The sequence below is a fragment of the Pteronotus mesoamericanus genome, unplaced genomic scaffold (genome assembly GCF_021234165.1).
Source record: "Pteronotus mesoamericanus isolate MK-2021 breed Mesoamerican mustached bat unplaced genomic scaffold, CSHL_Meso_final scaffold_167, whole genome shotgun sequence".
In the NCBI taxonomy this organism is placed as follows: domain Eukaryota; kingdom Metazoa; phylum Chordata; class Mammalia; order Chiroptera; family Mormoopidae; genus Pteronotus; species Pteronotus mesoamericanus.
Window position 1 is genome coordinate 49,068,125 of NW_026555308.1, and position 15,839 is coordinate 49,083,963.

Consider the following 15,839-nt stretch of genomic DNA (forward strand, 5'->3'; position numbering starts at 1 on the left):
TAATAAAAATGAATCTATTATATTTAATAATTAATAAGTAAGCTATTGAAATGACTAATAACTATTAAATAATTAACTTTTCCACAATAAGATCATGTGTTCTTGCTAAATTATTTTTATCTCCAAAAACAAGTTTAAATGTTAAAACAAAAACATAAAAAGCAATAAGAAGCACAAGTAATCCCTCTGATTCTTTTTTAAATGAGGAGATATTTAAAAAGAAAGAATGAAAGAAGAGGAGCTGAGAGAAAGAAAGGAAGCTGAGAAAAACCTTAAATGAATAAATTAATAATATATTAAGTGGTATATAAATTAAAAATATGTAAAATGGTTACAGTTTCAATAAGAGCAGCAAATATTTTGATTTACAGAGTTCCATTAAAGTTAGATCAATGAAACTCACTTAACTGGATTTTATTAATACTGTAAGGAAAAAAAATCTGTTAATGTCCTGAGTTCCAAACTAGAAGAATAAATCCTGGAGATACTAGAGGCTTTCTTGCCAATGGGAAGAGAGCCAGGTTAAGGACACACACAGAGGAAAGCAGGCTGCAGGCTGGAGAAAAAGATTCTGGTCATTATACTTGTCGCCTCGGATTCAACAGGGCCTATAGAAGATCCCACGGTGACTTTAACACTTGCAAATGAAAGTGTCCTGATTAATACAACTCAAAAGGGAAATTTATTCCACAAATAATAAGAAAATTGACACAGATTAGTTGAGGTTTGTGTTGTAGTGGCTCCAAAGATGTTTATGTTCTAATCCCGGGAACTTGTGAGCATTTCACCTTCCACAGTAAAAGAGACATTGTAGATGATATTAAATTAAAATTTTTGAGATAAGGCAATTATCAGACTAGGTCCAATGTAATCACAAAGGAGAAGCAGAAGAAATCAGAGTCAGAACCAGAAAAAGCCAGATGCAGACACTGGAAGAGAAAAGTAGAGATTGGAGGGATGAACTTTGAAGAAGAAGGGAAGGGTCACAGGCCAAAGAGCACAGGTGGCCTCTAAAGAGTCGAAACAGATTCTCTTCCATGGCTGCCTAAAGGAATCATCCCTGTGACATCTTGACTTTGGCTCAGCGAAACGGATTTCAGACTTCTGGCCTCCATAACTGTAAGAGAATACATTTGTGTTATTTCAAACCACAAAGTTTATGCTAATTTGTTACAGCAGCTATTGGAAACTAATACAGTTAGACATTTCATGGAAGCATTTTGTGTATGACCAAATATCCTCTACAGAATTAAGAGAATTATGCCTCAAAGAAAGCTAAAGTTAGATTTTGGTATGCCAAATTGAGAAACAAAATATTGAAGTATTGGTTTGAACTGAAATATTTTCTGTACCTCTAACTGAGAGACCCTGGGAATAATGAAACCCCATTAACAATGAGCATATCAAACACCTAAATTTTGGTTTCTAAATATTATTCTCTATTTACAAATCAAAGACTATTAGAGAAATGTCTGATTCTGAGCCTGAAGGTGGAATGTGCAAGATGAGTCTGGAACAACTTTTTATGTGAGAAAATAATAAAGTATTCAATGAATGAAAGAGACATTTCAAAATGACAAAGAAGTCGATATGAAGGAACTTCCACTGACCAATTCAAGAACAATGTGAAAATCAAAATAACAAAAGTATAGCTCATTTTATAAAATAGTAATTTGTGAGCCCATATCCATATAAATACGTAAATAAATAAGAACCCTACATTAGAATGACAATTAAATACAGAAGGAATGCTTAAATTTAAAAAATTAAATGCTTGGCAACCTTTATCATAGTAACACAATTCAGCCAAAATATAGCAATAGATACTAAAACGAAAGGGTGAAAGTTTGACAAAGGATGAGATATTTACTTGGAAAATACAGAGAAGATTAGCATTGCCTCTGTGCCAAGAGGATATGCAAATTTGTGAAATATTCAATATTTAAAAAGAAGAATAAGATATGTATATATTTACATGTAAAAAGAACTAATGAAATTGCAAAGCTAGCCCTGAAGGCCAATCTATCTTTGCACATAAATTCTTCCTAGATACTTATTAATTATAAAGAGAATTTAAGAACTTTACAGTGGAGAAACCTGATGAAGCCACCCTAATCAAGGATTCAAAGCAATCATCACCAATAATAGAGCAAATTAAAATCACAGAGCACCTGATAAATGCAATAGGAAGAAGATACCATCACATCTGTGCTTCTGTGATATACGTGCCATATATGCATAATCTGAATCTAACCATGAGAAAACCCCACACAGACATACCCAAACTGAGGGGGCATTCTACCAAATGAAAGGTCTATAAAAGTCATGAAAGTCAAGGATGACTGGGATTCGAGATTGAAGGAGAGTAAAAAGAAACCAAATGCAACATGTGATCATTGACTAGATCTTTTAGCTGTGAAGCACATTATTGGGACAACTGCCAAAACGTGAATGAGGTTGGAAACCAGCTAGAAGTAATGCAGCAATAGTAATTTTCTGATTTTGATAATTATAGGGTGTTTAGGTAGGAGCATGTCCTTGCTTTTGGAATTACACAGTAATGGGCATCATGTCGGTAACTTACAAATGGTTCAGAGAAGAAAAGGTAATGGTACTATCCTTGCAAATTGTCCACAAGTTTAAAATTATTCCAAAACAAAATTAAAAACATTTAATAGTATAATTATTTTTTTAAATAAGCCCAGAAACTACAGTTACATTTGCGCAGCTCTGGTGCCACAGTCAGCACATGGACAGACAAGGTGGATAACATTGTCTTGATTATGCCTAGACTTAAAAACCAAACACATCCTAAAAATAAAGTATACAATTTAAAAAACCACTTTATGGAATTTGAAGGTGCACCAACCACAACTGTTTCCTCATTCAGACATCTTCTCATGTAGAAAATATAATCTATGCATTAAACATCAATAGTTGTGTGTACAGTATCCTCTTTTCTAACATATTCCCACTCTTGTCCAGGCATTGACTCCTCCCACAACTCTCAATGTTTTTTAAAGGAAGTGGATGGGCCCTAGCACCAGAGCTGGGCCTCGTTATCTAAGAATTATGCCATCCTGCATTTTAAAGAGACTAGTTCAGCTAATTCAATTAGTTCATGGCGGTCCCCTAGTTTCAAAAATTGTTTCAGATATCAGCCCATCACTTAATTTAGGCCGGGAAGTCATGGAACAAAAGTAAAATAGATTCCCTCTCATCTTCTATGTGCCCATTATATGGAGCCTAGAACCTCTAAAGGCATTTTGCAAGGCAGACTCAGGAAAAATGCGTCGTACTAAAAGGAACAAAGCCAAAGAAAGTGAAGGGACATTATATTCACTTGGTTAAGCCAACCCTGAACCCCTTACTTTGCGAGCCAATTTAAACCACTGGCATTGAATTGAATTTGTTACTTGTTTCCCACAGTATGCTAACTGGTCTGCAATCAGGTTTGAAAAGCTGTCACACACAGGCCAGTCTTTCCAGTAATTTCTTATTTTGTTCTCCCTCTGAAACCTAATATGAGAATAGGGAGAAGAGAAATGAAGACAAGAAAAGATGGCAAGTTAGTCTATTAGATGAATGGAGGTCTAGAGTTAGGTATCTGCATGTACATTGAGAAGGGCGAAAGTTATTTTATTTATTTAACAAGTACACATAACATGTTTTATAATGTGAACCCATTTGATCTTATAACAAATGTATTCAGAATTGTTGTTATTATACCCCTATTGTCAATTGAAGAAATTGAAGTACATGGAGATTAAATAACTGGTCTAAGATAACACAGCTGGCAAGGGGCAAGCCAAGACTCCAATCACTATGTTACATTAATACCAGACAAAGGAAAGGTTATTTAATGAGTACACTTCAGTACTACGTATATACTATAGGATGTGGCATGTGATTAATTCACATGCAAAACTAAGATTTGCATTAGAGAAACGAAATATTTCTCAAGTATGAAAAAATAAAGGAGCTATTAATTAGATGTAATTAATATATGTCTATGTTTACCCAAAACCAACACATGAGTAGACAGTAGCACAAACTCAGTGATTATGATGTATGCAATATTACTTTTCAGAAAAGCCTGTTAAAAATTAAAAAAAGAAAAATTCCTCTTGTTAAAAACAGAGGAGTGTTTGGGGTATATAGTGGAAAATCTGAATAATTTTAGTTGTCAACTGGGAAATGGTATCAGACACGATTTTCTCTTTTGTCCAATACATTGAGTGTCTTTGCTCCCTCAAGTCTGCCTAATCGAAACCCAAACTTCATTGTTCATCACCCTTATTGACTCTTGTTCCCAAACAAGGTTGTTCTAACAAATATTCTCCAGGCTTGGAAGGGAAGGAAAAGAAGGTAAACCTCCCAACTAAGGCTAAAGAAAAGTCCTCTGTTCTCCTTGAATAAATCCTCCTTGAAGGTAGGTATAACAAAGAGAATATGAGTAAGAAGGGATCTTTCTTCAACTCATCATGACTGAAATGCTTAACGATGCTTTTAAATATTTAAAGGCTACAATGTCTAAATTTTAAAAGGACAAACATAATATTAAGCATTCAGCAAGGTTAACAGCATAATTTAAAATGTTTTTGCTTGCTACAAGGAAATTGATCAGAAACAAGTCATCAGTAAAACTTCCCTGGGCAGTTTTTAAGCTGCACGTATCATTCAAATCAGTCCCCAACCCCAACAAAATTCTAAGGCAATCAACACTACTGTTAAATTATTTTGTTGTTGTAATTAGCATCTTCACTTTATGTCAAATATATATTACATTTACTCTACTTTTTAAGTTTTGTTTCATCTCTGGTGTCTGAAAACATGTTTACATTTGTATTCCCCATAGTATGTAAAATATAGCAACTTAAACAAATAAGTTTGAATAAATTAATTTAAAAGGCCACAGAAGGGGAGCCCTGAGCAGCCAGCACGGCCTGTGGAAGGTGAATGTGGTTGGTTCCCCTTGATCAGAGGGCCAAGTTCACTTTCCTCCTCACCTTTTAGGAAATCTGGTTTCACTGATTATAGGCACTTGAGGTACTGCTCTTAGAGTTCCTTTGGCAAGGAATGTCTTCTTTCTTCCCATGGTCTTCTTACTCATTTTTTTAAATAAATATTTTATTTTTCTACTGCAGTTGCATCGATTTTCCCCCTTTGCTCTCCTCTGCCCATCCCAAACCCCGCTCCCACAGTCAATCCCCACCCCATTGTCTAAGTCCATGGATCATTCATACACATTCCTAGATTAGTCCCTTCTCCTTTCCACCCTGATCCCCCCGCCCACCCCCACCTCATCATTGTCAGTCTGTTCCTTGTTACCATGCCTCTAGTTCTATTTTTCTTTTTTGTTTTTTTTTGTTGTTGTTGTTGTTCACTAGGTTCCTATTATAGGTGAGATCATATGGTATTTGACTTTCGCCGCCTGGCTTATTTCACTTAGCATAATGCTCTCCAGTTCCATCCATGCTGTCGAGAAAGGTAGGAGTACCTTCTCTCTTTCTGCTGTGTAGTATTCCATTGTGTAAATATACACTAGTGCTTACCCATTTTTTAAAGTGCATTGCCAGTGTTCCTTCCCTGACAGAGAAGGAACATTAACTAAATTCAACAGGACTGGGTTTTAGTCCAGTCTCTTACTCTGCTTGCTATGTAATCTTGGACAAATTACTCATCACAGCATCACTTTGTTTCTTCAAGCTCAAGACTGAACTTCAAGGACATTAAAAACTGACACCTAATAAATTCTATGTCCATGTTTTTTTGACACCACAGTGTTTTATTTTTTAAACATTTTAAATTATTTGCCAACATTTTAACATTGAGTAGACTGCTTTGAGTACAATCTCAAAAAATATAGAAGAATCATTTTTCAAAATCTATAGCACTTAAAAAAAATTTTAAGTTTATTATAGGTTTATCATGTTATACTTGCTTTTATAATATGCTGCTAGTCACAGCCATGATGGGAGAGTAACTGAACAGGAATGCAATTGCAATTTTAGGTTCCTCTGGGAAAATGCAAAGTGTTTAGAATGCATTTTCCAGAGATGAATTGAAAAAAGTGAGGATTATCCTTTAATTTTTGTCATTTTGTAAATTCACATGCCCGCTAAACTAGACTGAATTGGTATAGTTTTGATTTCAGAGCATATAAGTTTTGCTGATATAATAAAATTTAGAGAGTGGCTAAGGCTGTTACTTTAAAAAAAAATAAATTTGGTAGCTGTGGGATATAAATAGTTGAAATTTGTATCAGGGCTAACCAAATTTGGTTCTGTTTTCTCTCAGCTGCTTATCTTTTACATTATAAAATAAAGGAAGAAAAAGCCAAAAATCTTAGGAATGACTACCAAATATCTGAAGTTAGTTTTCAAACACCATTCAAACTAATTAGGGAAAAGGGAAATAAAAGATACCTAGAAAATTCTACAAGGGAATTTTCCTTTAAAATTCATTGAAATTTAAATGTGTATGTGAGTATTCCTGTGTGTGGATGCCCGATACACATTCAATAACATAAATTAGATCTACATGAGACCTTAAAGTAAATAAGTTGCAAATAAATGATTAACACAATGTTGTTTTTAGGCTTTGAATAGGTTGCCCTCTTGAAATTACAGAACAAATTTAGATAATGTTATCCTTTTGAACTAAAATTAAATAAGCTTTCATTAAATGAATATTAGTTATCTGGATAATTAACACTCTGAAAAACATTTGTAATTGCAATGCAAGTGAATCTGGATAGTCCACTAAAATCCTTTCGGGGAAAAAAGAAATAAATAAGCAAAAACATATATACATACCATATTTTGCCATCTATAATAAGCACCCACGTTTTTGGCCCAAACTTTCAGGAAAAAAAAAATCTTCCGTTTTAATTTTTTAATTTAATTATTTATTTATATTTCAAAACAAAACCAATTATCATATCCCAGGGTATTATTTTGCATGTGGACATAGTTATTTCTTTCCAGTTACACTTTTAACACATAAGCATAAATAAAAGAATTAAAAACATTTATATAGATACAGAATTAGTACTATGTATAATGCATATCCTTATTTTTCCCTCAAAAAATTGGGCAAAAAAATGCACATATGGTATGTGTGTGACTGTGTGTGTATAAAATACAAAATAAACTACAACCTGCGTGACTTTTTTTTTTTGAGAGTACACTTACTAAAGCAGGGGACAGTGGAACAAGGAGGGGCCCAGGAGAGAACCCCAGGAGAGAGACTAGACGGGGCTGCGTTGGCTTCTCTAGAAATGTTATAGGAAAGAAATGAGCCAAGGTGCGGCTGCTGTCAGCTCACCGGAAAGTCAGAGAAAAGTGGCCCTGGGGACAGGTGAAGGGGGTTTAGCCAAAGAGAAGCTGCAGCTGCCCACTGCTTTTGTGGTTGCAAATCTTTTGGGGTCTCTTAGAATTTAGGAGATGCTCGCCTGTGGCGGAAAAGAGGAGGAAGTAAAAGGCAAGGGCATGCTCCCAGAAGGGAGAGCATGCCTGCATGACATTTTAAAAAACTAGACCCAAAGAGTACAATTTGTCTCCAGTTCTGCCCTTTTGGGAAAAAGAGTTTGCAGGCGTGATGGTTAACATTACATGTCAAATTGACAAAACCACAGGGTGTCCGGATATTTGGTAAAACATTATTCTAGGTTTTTCTGTGAGAGCGTTTTTGAGTGAGATTAACATTTAAGTCAGTAGTCTTGGTAAAGCAAATTCCCTCCCCAGTGTGGGTGAGCTGGGCTCATCCAACCTGGTGAAGGCCTGAGAACAGAAAGGATGACTCTCCTCTGGAAAGAGAAAATTCCTCCTGCCTACAGAATTTCCTTTAGAATATATGTCTCCCAAGCCTCGTTATGCTTGGATGGACTCACAATATAGAGGTGCTCAGAATAAAGGCTGAAGAGCAAATCCTAGGTTCAAGGTGGGACCGCAGGGAATGCATGCTCCACATGACCTCTGAAACACAATTTCAATCAATCACCTCTTCTCTCCTTCTCCCCTAACCTTCATCTTTCCATTCCACCCCACCGTATTAGCAACATCACTGTTTCAGAATTTTTCACATTAGACAGTCTTTAGGGAACAGTTGGTAAGCATAACCTAATCTCAATTTCTGATTCAAATGTGTTAGTACTGACTTTCTTACCCATTGTGTTGAGAATTAACAAGCAAGTATAAACCACTGATCGAAACAATTAATTAATTGTATCTCCATGGGTGAGGGAGAAAGCAGTGGCTGCAAAAATCACACATTCACCATCCCTGCTCCACACTTTCACATTGATACCCTGTTAAAATATGCATGAATAAAAATATTGCAGGATAATTTATTCAGAAAGTAATTTTTCTTATTCTCACTCCTACATGAGACTCACAAAAGAAATGCAACTCTAATTCCACCACAGTTACCTAGGCCTTTAGTAAAACAAACTACCAGCACTGTACTCTGATTCGCTTTACATTGAAGTCTTATTAACAGCTTTGGATTTCAGAGGCAAAAACAGAGGTTGCCTGACACCCAGGGCCAACTCCTTTTTAAATCTTTTTGGAGACTCAAAGTACCTATAGTTACAAGGTTGGATAATCTCAGTGGGGAGAGGGGATGGAGATTGTGTTTGGGCTCATTTTAGAAAATGGCTCAGCCTGGAGAAGAAAGAGTAGCTTCTGGCAGAGGAGCGAAGGCACAGGAAGACTTTATGGTTTTCACATCAGCTGCACAACAGCCACAATCCCTGTGCCAGAGACCAGGGAGGATAGAAGGCTTTGGCCATCTGCGGAATTCTGGCCTCAAAGCCCTGAGAGTTCACAGAGAGGACAGTCACTGACAAAGCCTGAGTGAGGACAGAAACCCAGTATGAAGGCATCTGAAGCTTTTTGGAGCAGCACTACCTGAATAATGGTAGAAAAGCATATCTTTCCAGCACCATCACTTGATAGGAAGAATATTAATGACAACCAACACAATGGACAAGGAGGGGATCTTCTCCCATTTTTCACGCACTTGCATGTTTGCAGAACCCTTAAGAGAGGTAGTACTTTACTACTATCTGCCCATACAAAATAAAGATTAAACAAAAAGTATGGGGCTCAAATCCACATTTAATTTGTAAAAAATAAAAATAAAAAATGTATATTGTTCCCAAAATTGCAGAGCAAAATCATACCTAACACACAAGAATTGTAAAGCAACAGAAAAATACAAGATGATATAAAATAAGTTCAAATTTTCATTTCTAGAAATTCCACAAAGCTGGGAGTAAGGCATCAGATGATCTTGTGGGTCAATGAGAGGGATAAAGAATGAGAATGGAAGCACTAATAGTTTAAGCCATTTGTCCAAGATTACATAGCTAGTCTGAGAGCTGAAACACTTAACACAGGTCTTCTGATTCCTGTGAGACTAAAAAAGCCAAGGTGATTCAATACTAAGAAGCATAATCCATGTTGTCTTTGAAACTATGTAGGGGACTGGAGATCAGGTGACTGAAAATGCTCTAGGGACACCTATGCATGATAAGGAGAAGTGAACAGGAGTCATCAGGAATAACAGGTGGCACAATCATAACGCCCATAAAGTGTGTAATGGACAAAGCATCACAGCTGATTGAGAAATCGTAGATGGAATTTGGAGTAAGCAGATCTGAATTCTTCTCACTTCTTTCAGAACAATCCCTAAACTCTCTGAGCTTAGGAAATGCATCTAATGTGCCCAGGACATGGTAGGTACTAGATTAACTTGAGTAGAAGTACAGTGAGCTTGATTCAAAAACTTGAAGACAAATTTTCTATAACAGATCAAAACATCACAGCAAGTTTCCTAAAAGTAATTCAGGAAAGGAATTATCTATTGGGGCAGGTTTTTCACAGCTTTGACCTGTGGTTTGTTTTGAAAGCAGATGCCTTTGAAAATTTTACTTATAATTTTTAATGTTTATGTGAACATACTTTATATGTATTACAACATTTGCCAAATTTTTGTTAATTTACAAATGTCTATGAGATCCTACCAACTTCAATTTTGTCATGCCCATTAAAATTCAGGAACATAATCTTGAAACTTGGCAGAAAACTAACATGTACAAAGTTCATTTTTCTCTCAGTCTTGCTAGGCCCTTGTTTTTGATACCTCTGCTCAATATCTTTGCTTTAAAAAAAGAAAAGGAAAAGGGTAATTTGAATATGTTTTTCTTCTTTACAATACCCAACCTGTCCCAGTTGCTGATTAAACTGTTCTCAAAACCTCTTAAATGAATTCTTATAAAATTTTCAAATCCTTAGCAACTATTCAGTGTGCTTTGCATATATAATGTGCTCACTTAATTTTATTTACTGTTACCAATTATGAAATGTGTGTATACATGTCACAAAACTAGGTTATGCATATACATACCCCTATTATATGTGCTTTATAATCAATAATTGCCATGATTCATTTAATAACTTATTACATATAAATATTACAATATAACTGAGGAACCAGGAGCTTTCCATTTGAATTACTTTTTTTTATTTGACTTGCTTTATTCACAATACATAAAAGAGATTAGAATGTGACTAAACAGTCATCTTGTTAATGGCTCCCCGAGCAAGTTCTAAATATGCCATTATATTTAAATAATGAATAATTGTGGGGGCGATTTCAATATGGAATAACCTGTTCTTGGCTTTTATTTCTTGAGAGATGTAATACCACTTCACTTGCTTTCAATCAGATGTGACATCTTCTGCAACTTGATAGATGTAGTATTGATATACATGGTCTTGATGTGACAAATGATCTCTTTTATCTTTGATTAAAATGAATCATCACATTGCGACAGCTAACTAGCTCACCACTCTTTCACCACAATACTCCAGTTTTAAGAAGCATATTCTATGAATACATTTGTATTTCTATGTGTGTAACCCACTTCCTTTCTCTTGATATATAAAGGCATATAAACCTCTATTCCACTGCACTGAAAATCTATTGTTTTACTGCCTGACTTCCTTTCCACTTCTGGCCACAGCAACCCATTTTTCCTTTGGAGAATCTCCCCTAGTCTTTGTGTAACCCATTGTGTAATGGTTAGCACTCTGGACTTTGAGAATCTCCCCTAACCAGTTTTCAGTCTTTGTGATATAAATGGGACGTATCAGTCCCTCAACCACCCCATCTCTAAGAATCAGCATATGAATAATTTGGCTGATGAATTTAGTCCATGACACAGCCATATTGGATGATCCAAAGTCAAGGACATGACCCAGTCAAATGAACCAGAATCATCCCTTAAACTTTGTAGGAAAAAAAAAAAAACAGTAAAAGTGTATGTCAGACTAAGAGTAATACCCATATTTTGATGACAGCTTTTGATTCTGTGGATTTAGCTATGACTAAATCTAAAGATTACTCTTAAGCCCTTCAATTATATAAGCTATTCTATTCTCTTCCTTTAAAAAAATGGATTGAGATGGATTTTCATTCATTTACAACCAGAAGATTTCTGATTAACATCTTCATGACCTGATGGGGTTTTTTTTTTTCCCATTTACATAGTGTGTTATTTGAGATAGGAAAGACTGTGGAGAAATAACAAAATTTGACATTTCAGTTCCTTAACACAACAAAGATTTAATTTTGTTCACATTACAGTCCAGTACTGATTGGGCTGCCTTCTTTTACCACATAAGTATGTTATTTAGCACATAGTTTCCAAGGTCCTACCAGTCTGGGAAGGGAGAGAAGGAGAAGGCATCCTGGCTCCTCTGCAGCTTGAACTAAATATGACACAGGTCTCTACTGCCCACAGCCCACTGTCCAGTCTGATCACTTGGCATCAAACTAACTAAGGAAAGCAGGACATATGTACAGGAACACCCACACTCACTGAGCAGTAACTATTCGTATCAGTCAGTGTTCCCCAGAAGAAAGGAAGAAAGGATGTGTGTGTGACAGTGGGGTGGGGCAGGGATAGAGGTTTGTTTCAAGAAATCAGCTCATGTGATTGTGGGGGTGCTGGTGTATCTGAAATCTACCCTCCAGCAGGCTGGAAACTAAGGCAGGAGCTAATAGTACACTCTTAAGGGAGAAATTCTTCAGAAAACCTCAGTTTTTGCTCTTAAAACCTTTAATCAATTGGATGAGGCCCACCCACATTACTTAAAATCAACTGATTATAGATGTTAACCACATTTATGAAATATTTTCCCAGCAACACCTAGATTAGTGTTTGATTAAATAACCATATACCATAACCTAGACAGGATAACATATAACATTAACTGTCACACTACCTCTTCCAAAGATCAAATGACCTTATTTCTTATTTTCTTCTCATAATATTGCTGTGAAAGTAAGCATGTCTGCTATATGGTGAAAGAGTCATATCCTATTATTCAATATTTTTTATGCATATCCTATACTATGAGACTAAATGTTTTAACAATATAAAATATTTCTGGTCATCAGGATGCTAATCCATTTCTAAATTCTTAGCTAAATTCTTGTGTTATATTTTTAACTGCTTCCATTTATGTATTCACTAATTCATTCCATTTATATTCCAAGTACTTACTCTAAGCTAGGTACACCAAAGGTTACCTTTTCAGCTCTGATATCTTCATCTGCATATTGAGGGGAAATAAATACCTGTATGAAGCACTTAATGCTTTGTAACAAGTCATCCCAAAACTTGGAGGCTCAAAGCAAGAAAGGCTATCTTTCATGGCTTCTGTGGGTCAGGAATTTCAGAGCAGCTCAGCTGGATAACTGTATCTCGCGGCCTCTCATGAGAGCGCAGGCAGATGCTGACTGCTGCTGCAGTAATTAGAAGGCTGGACTAGGACAACAGGTACTACCCAACTATCTGGTATGTTTGTGCTAGCTGTTGCAGGAGGCCTCATTTGTTCCCTATGGGAGCCTCCTCACAGGGCTGGCTGCGGGTCCTTACAATTGGCTTTCCCCAGAATGAGAACTCGAGAAGATCAAACAGGAGCTTCAATGCCTTTTATGACCTAGGCTTAGAAAGCACACACTGTCACTTCCCCTGAATTCTGTTGGTCACACTAATCAGCCTTGTGGTCTGTGTAGGAAGAGACTAACAGGAACATGGATTCTAGAAGGTAACGGTCATGGGGGACTCTCTCGGAGGCTAACTACCACAATAACATATACCAGTTCTTTGCTTGAAACACCTTCTGTTTACAGATCTAGCTGGCTCACCCTATGGAATACTGCATATGGCTCCACAATTCATATATTCAGGTCATGAGCTGAGATTTCAGTTAAATTAGCTTGGATCTAAAACTGCTGCCTTAGGTGAGAGAATAACAAATGGAAAAGACACTCCTTTCCTCACTGGATTGCTAGTCCAGAAATTCCTAGAAAAAGCTCAGCTGGAGGCTGTGGACACCAGACAAAAGCACACACACAGACACCAGTCATCCACCTCAATACCAAACACACTACTTTAGGACATACCTCCCCTTACGCAATGAGAAGTGTCCTATCTCTGGTCACAGAATCAAGACAGGTAATAACTATTATTTGGGCATTACACTTAGTAGGAACTAAAAATCTATGTGTTACTGTCTTATTTCTATATCTTAGTGTCCTGGAAATTTCTGTCACATTACCATTAAAATATCCAGATCATTCAGTCTCAAATAAGATGGGAATGTTAACAGAACAATGTTTTATGGATGTTGTTGTAATGGGTACAAAACTGAAATGCAAGAATGAAGCTCATGGGGAGCTACTGGGAAGGCCCTAACGGCATGACAAATGTGATCATTGCCATCATGGGCACGATCAGCTCTAGGCTGGGTGATGTCAGCAGTTTAGGTCTAGCTCTTATATTAATCAGTTGTGATAAAAAAAAAAACCCCAGTTATATAACTGGTTATATTAATATGTTTCACAAAACATTAGATAGAAAAAAGGCTTTGAATTGAAAAAGCATAAATTCAAGGAATCATTCTGTTTTCTCCTCCCATGTCTACAAGACATTTTTTTTAAGTCCTTTTACATTTACACTCCAACCAATGGGTTAATAACATATTCAACTTCAATATTAAACTAGGTAATTCAATTAAACTGCAGAGACATATTCAAACAGATGTTCAGAATAAACTACCTACAAAAATCTGAGTTAATTCACCAAAGAAATGCTTAAAATTTTTCAAAATTAAATAATAAATGCTTTATTACTTAAAGAAAAATTGATAGTATCATAAGCACTTTAACAATCCAATTAATAGAAAATTATAATGAAGTTTTTTAAAAATTGTTTTCAACATCATAGTGTACCACAGACTCATTATCATTGCCTTTACTTTCAAAGGTATTAATATCAGTGGAATAATTAAAGATAATCAAAATAGAACTCATTTATATCCAATTCTCCTTTTCCCAACACTATACTGTAGCTTTATGTCACCTTTGGGCTGAAACCAGAAAAAAATATTTCATGGCCAAAAAATGAGCTTTTTAGTTTAGTTTTGTTTTGTTTTGTTTTTCAGAATAAAGAAAAACAGAATATACAGTGCCATATCAAATGGTTAATTGTTTTATCATTATAAACCCAACCTTCTGAAGACAATAATAAATCATACCCAACTAATCTAAACTGCCAAACCAAATAGATTTCCATTTATTTCAAATGTCCAGAACAAAGGCACCAGTGTTTCAGTTCAAAGGTACCACACGGCATAATTGTTCCTGATAGAACCAAAATGATTAACCTTATCAACTCTAAACCTTAATGATCAAATCTCTGGGATTTTCTTCAGAGTTCATAACAGGCAAGAATTTCACCAGACATGAAATCATCCATAGGAAGCCTACAGTACACTGTTAGTGCTATGCTATATTAAGCTACACTAGACTGTGCTTGCTTGACTATTAAAAAGAAGAAAGAAAATGTAAAACATGTCATCAAGTTTCATAATACTTTCTGAGAGTGATACAGAAGAAAAACTTGAATGGTGATTATTAGTTATCTATTAATGTGTAACAACCCCAAAATACAGCTTAACTGGATCCTCCCACTCTCAATCCCTCCCAAGGATCGTCACGGAAGGCTACCATCAAGCTGTCAGCTGGGTCTGCAGTCATTTAAAAACATGACTAGTAGCAGAACTATCTCTAAACTCATTCCAGTGGCTATTAGAAGGATTCAGTTTCTCTCTAACTGTTGAATAAAGGGCCTCAGTTTCTCCCTGAGTCCTGGCCAGATGCCTTCCTCAGTTCTTCCCCATGTAGGTATCTCCAGCAGGTAGCTTACAACCTGACCATTGCTCCATCAGAGCAAGCAAATAAGAAGAGCCAGAGAGACAGTCTGCAACTAAGACATAAATTGCAGATGTTTACAAATGAATCTCAGTGTGACATCCCATCTATTTTGTTTATTTTATTCATTAGAGGAAAGCCACTACATTCAGTTTACTCAAAAGATGAGGGAATTATAGAAGGAATGAATAACAGGTAGTGGGGATAATTAAGAGTTATTTCAGAAACTGTCTACCATATGGTACTGCTACACTAGAGGTGTTGTCTGAGTTAAATAATGTCCCTCCCATTATTTGGGAAGGATTCATATCCTTTCCAACACCTCAAAATATAACCTAATTCAGAAACAAAGTTGTTTCAGATGTAATATGTAATTAATTCAGTAAAATTTAGGTCATACAGCAGTAGAGCAGCCCCTTCATCCATATGACCAGTGTCCTTATAAGAAAAGACACACAGGGAGAGTGTCATGTGACAACAGAGACAGAGACTGGAATGATGCATCAGTAAGCCAAGGGATGCCAAGGATTCCTAGCAATCCCTAGAAT

At 36.0% G+C, this 15,839-nt stretch overlaps 1 pseudogene; it reads left to right on the plus strand.

Moving 5' to 3' along the window:
- Positions 1-1,846: 1,846 nt before the first annotated feature.
- Positions 1,847-1,946, plus strand: LOC129083987 (uncharacterized; annotated as a pseudogene).
- The last annotated feature ends 13,893 nt before the right edge of the window (positions 1,947-15,839 follow it).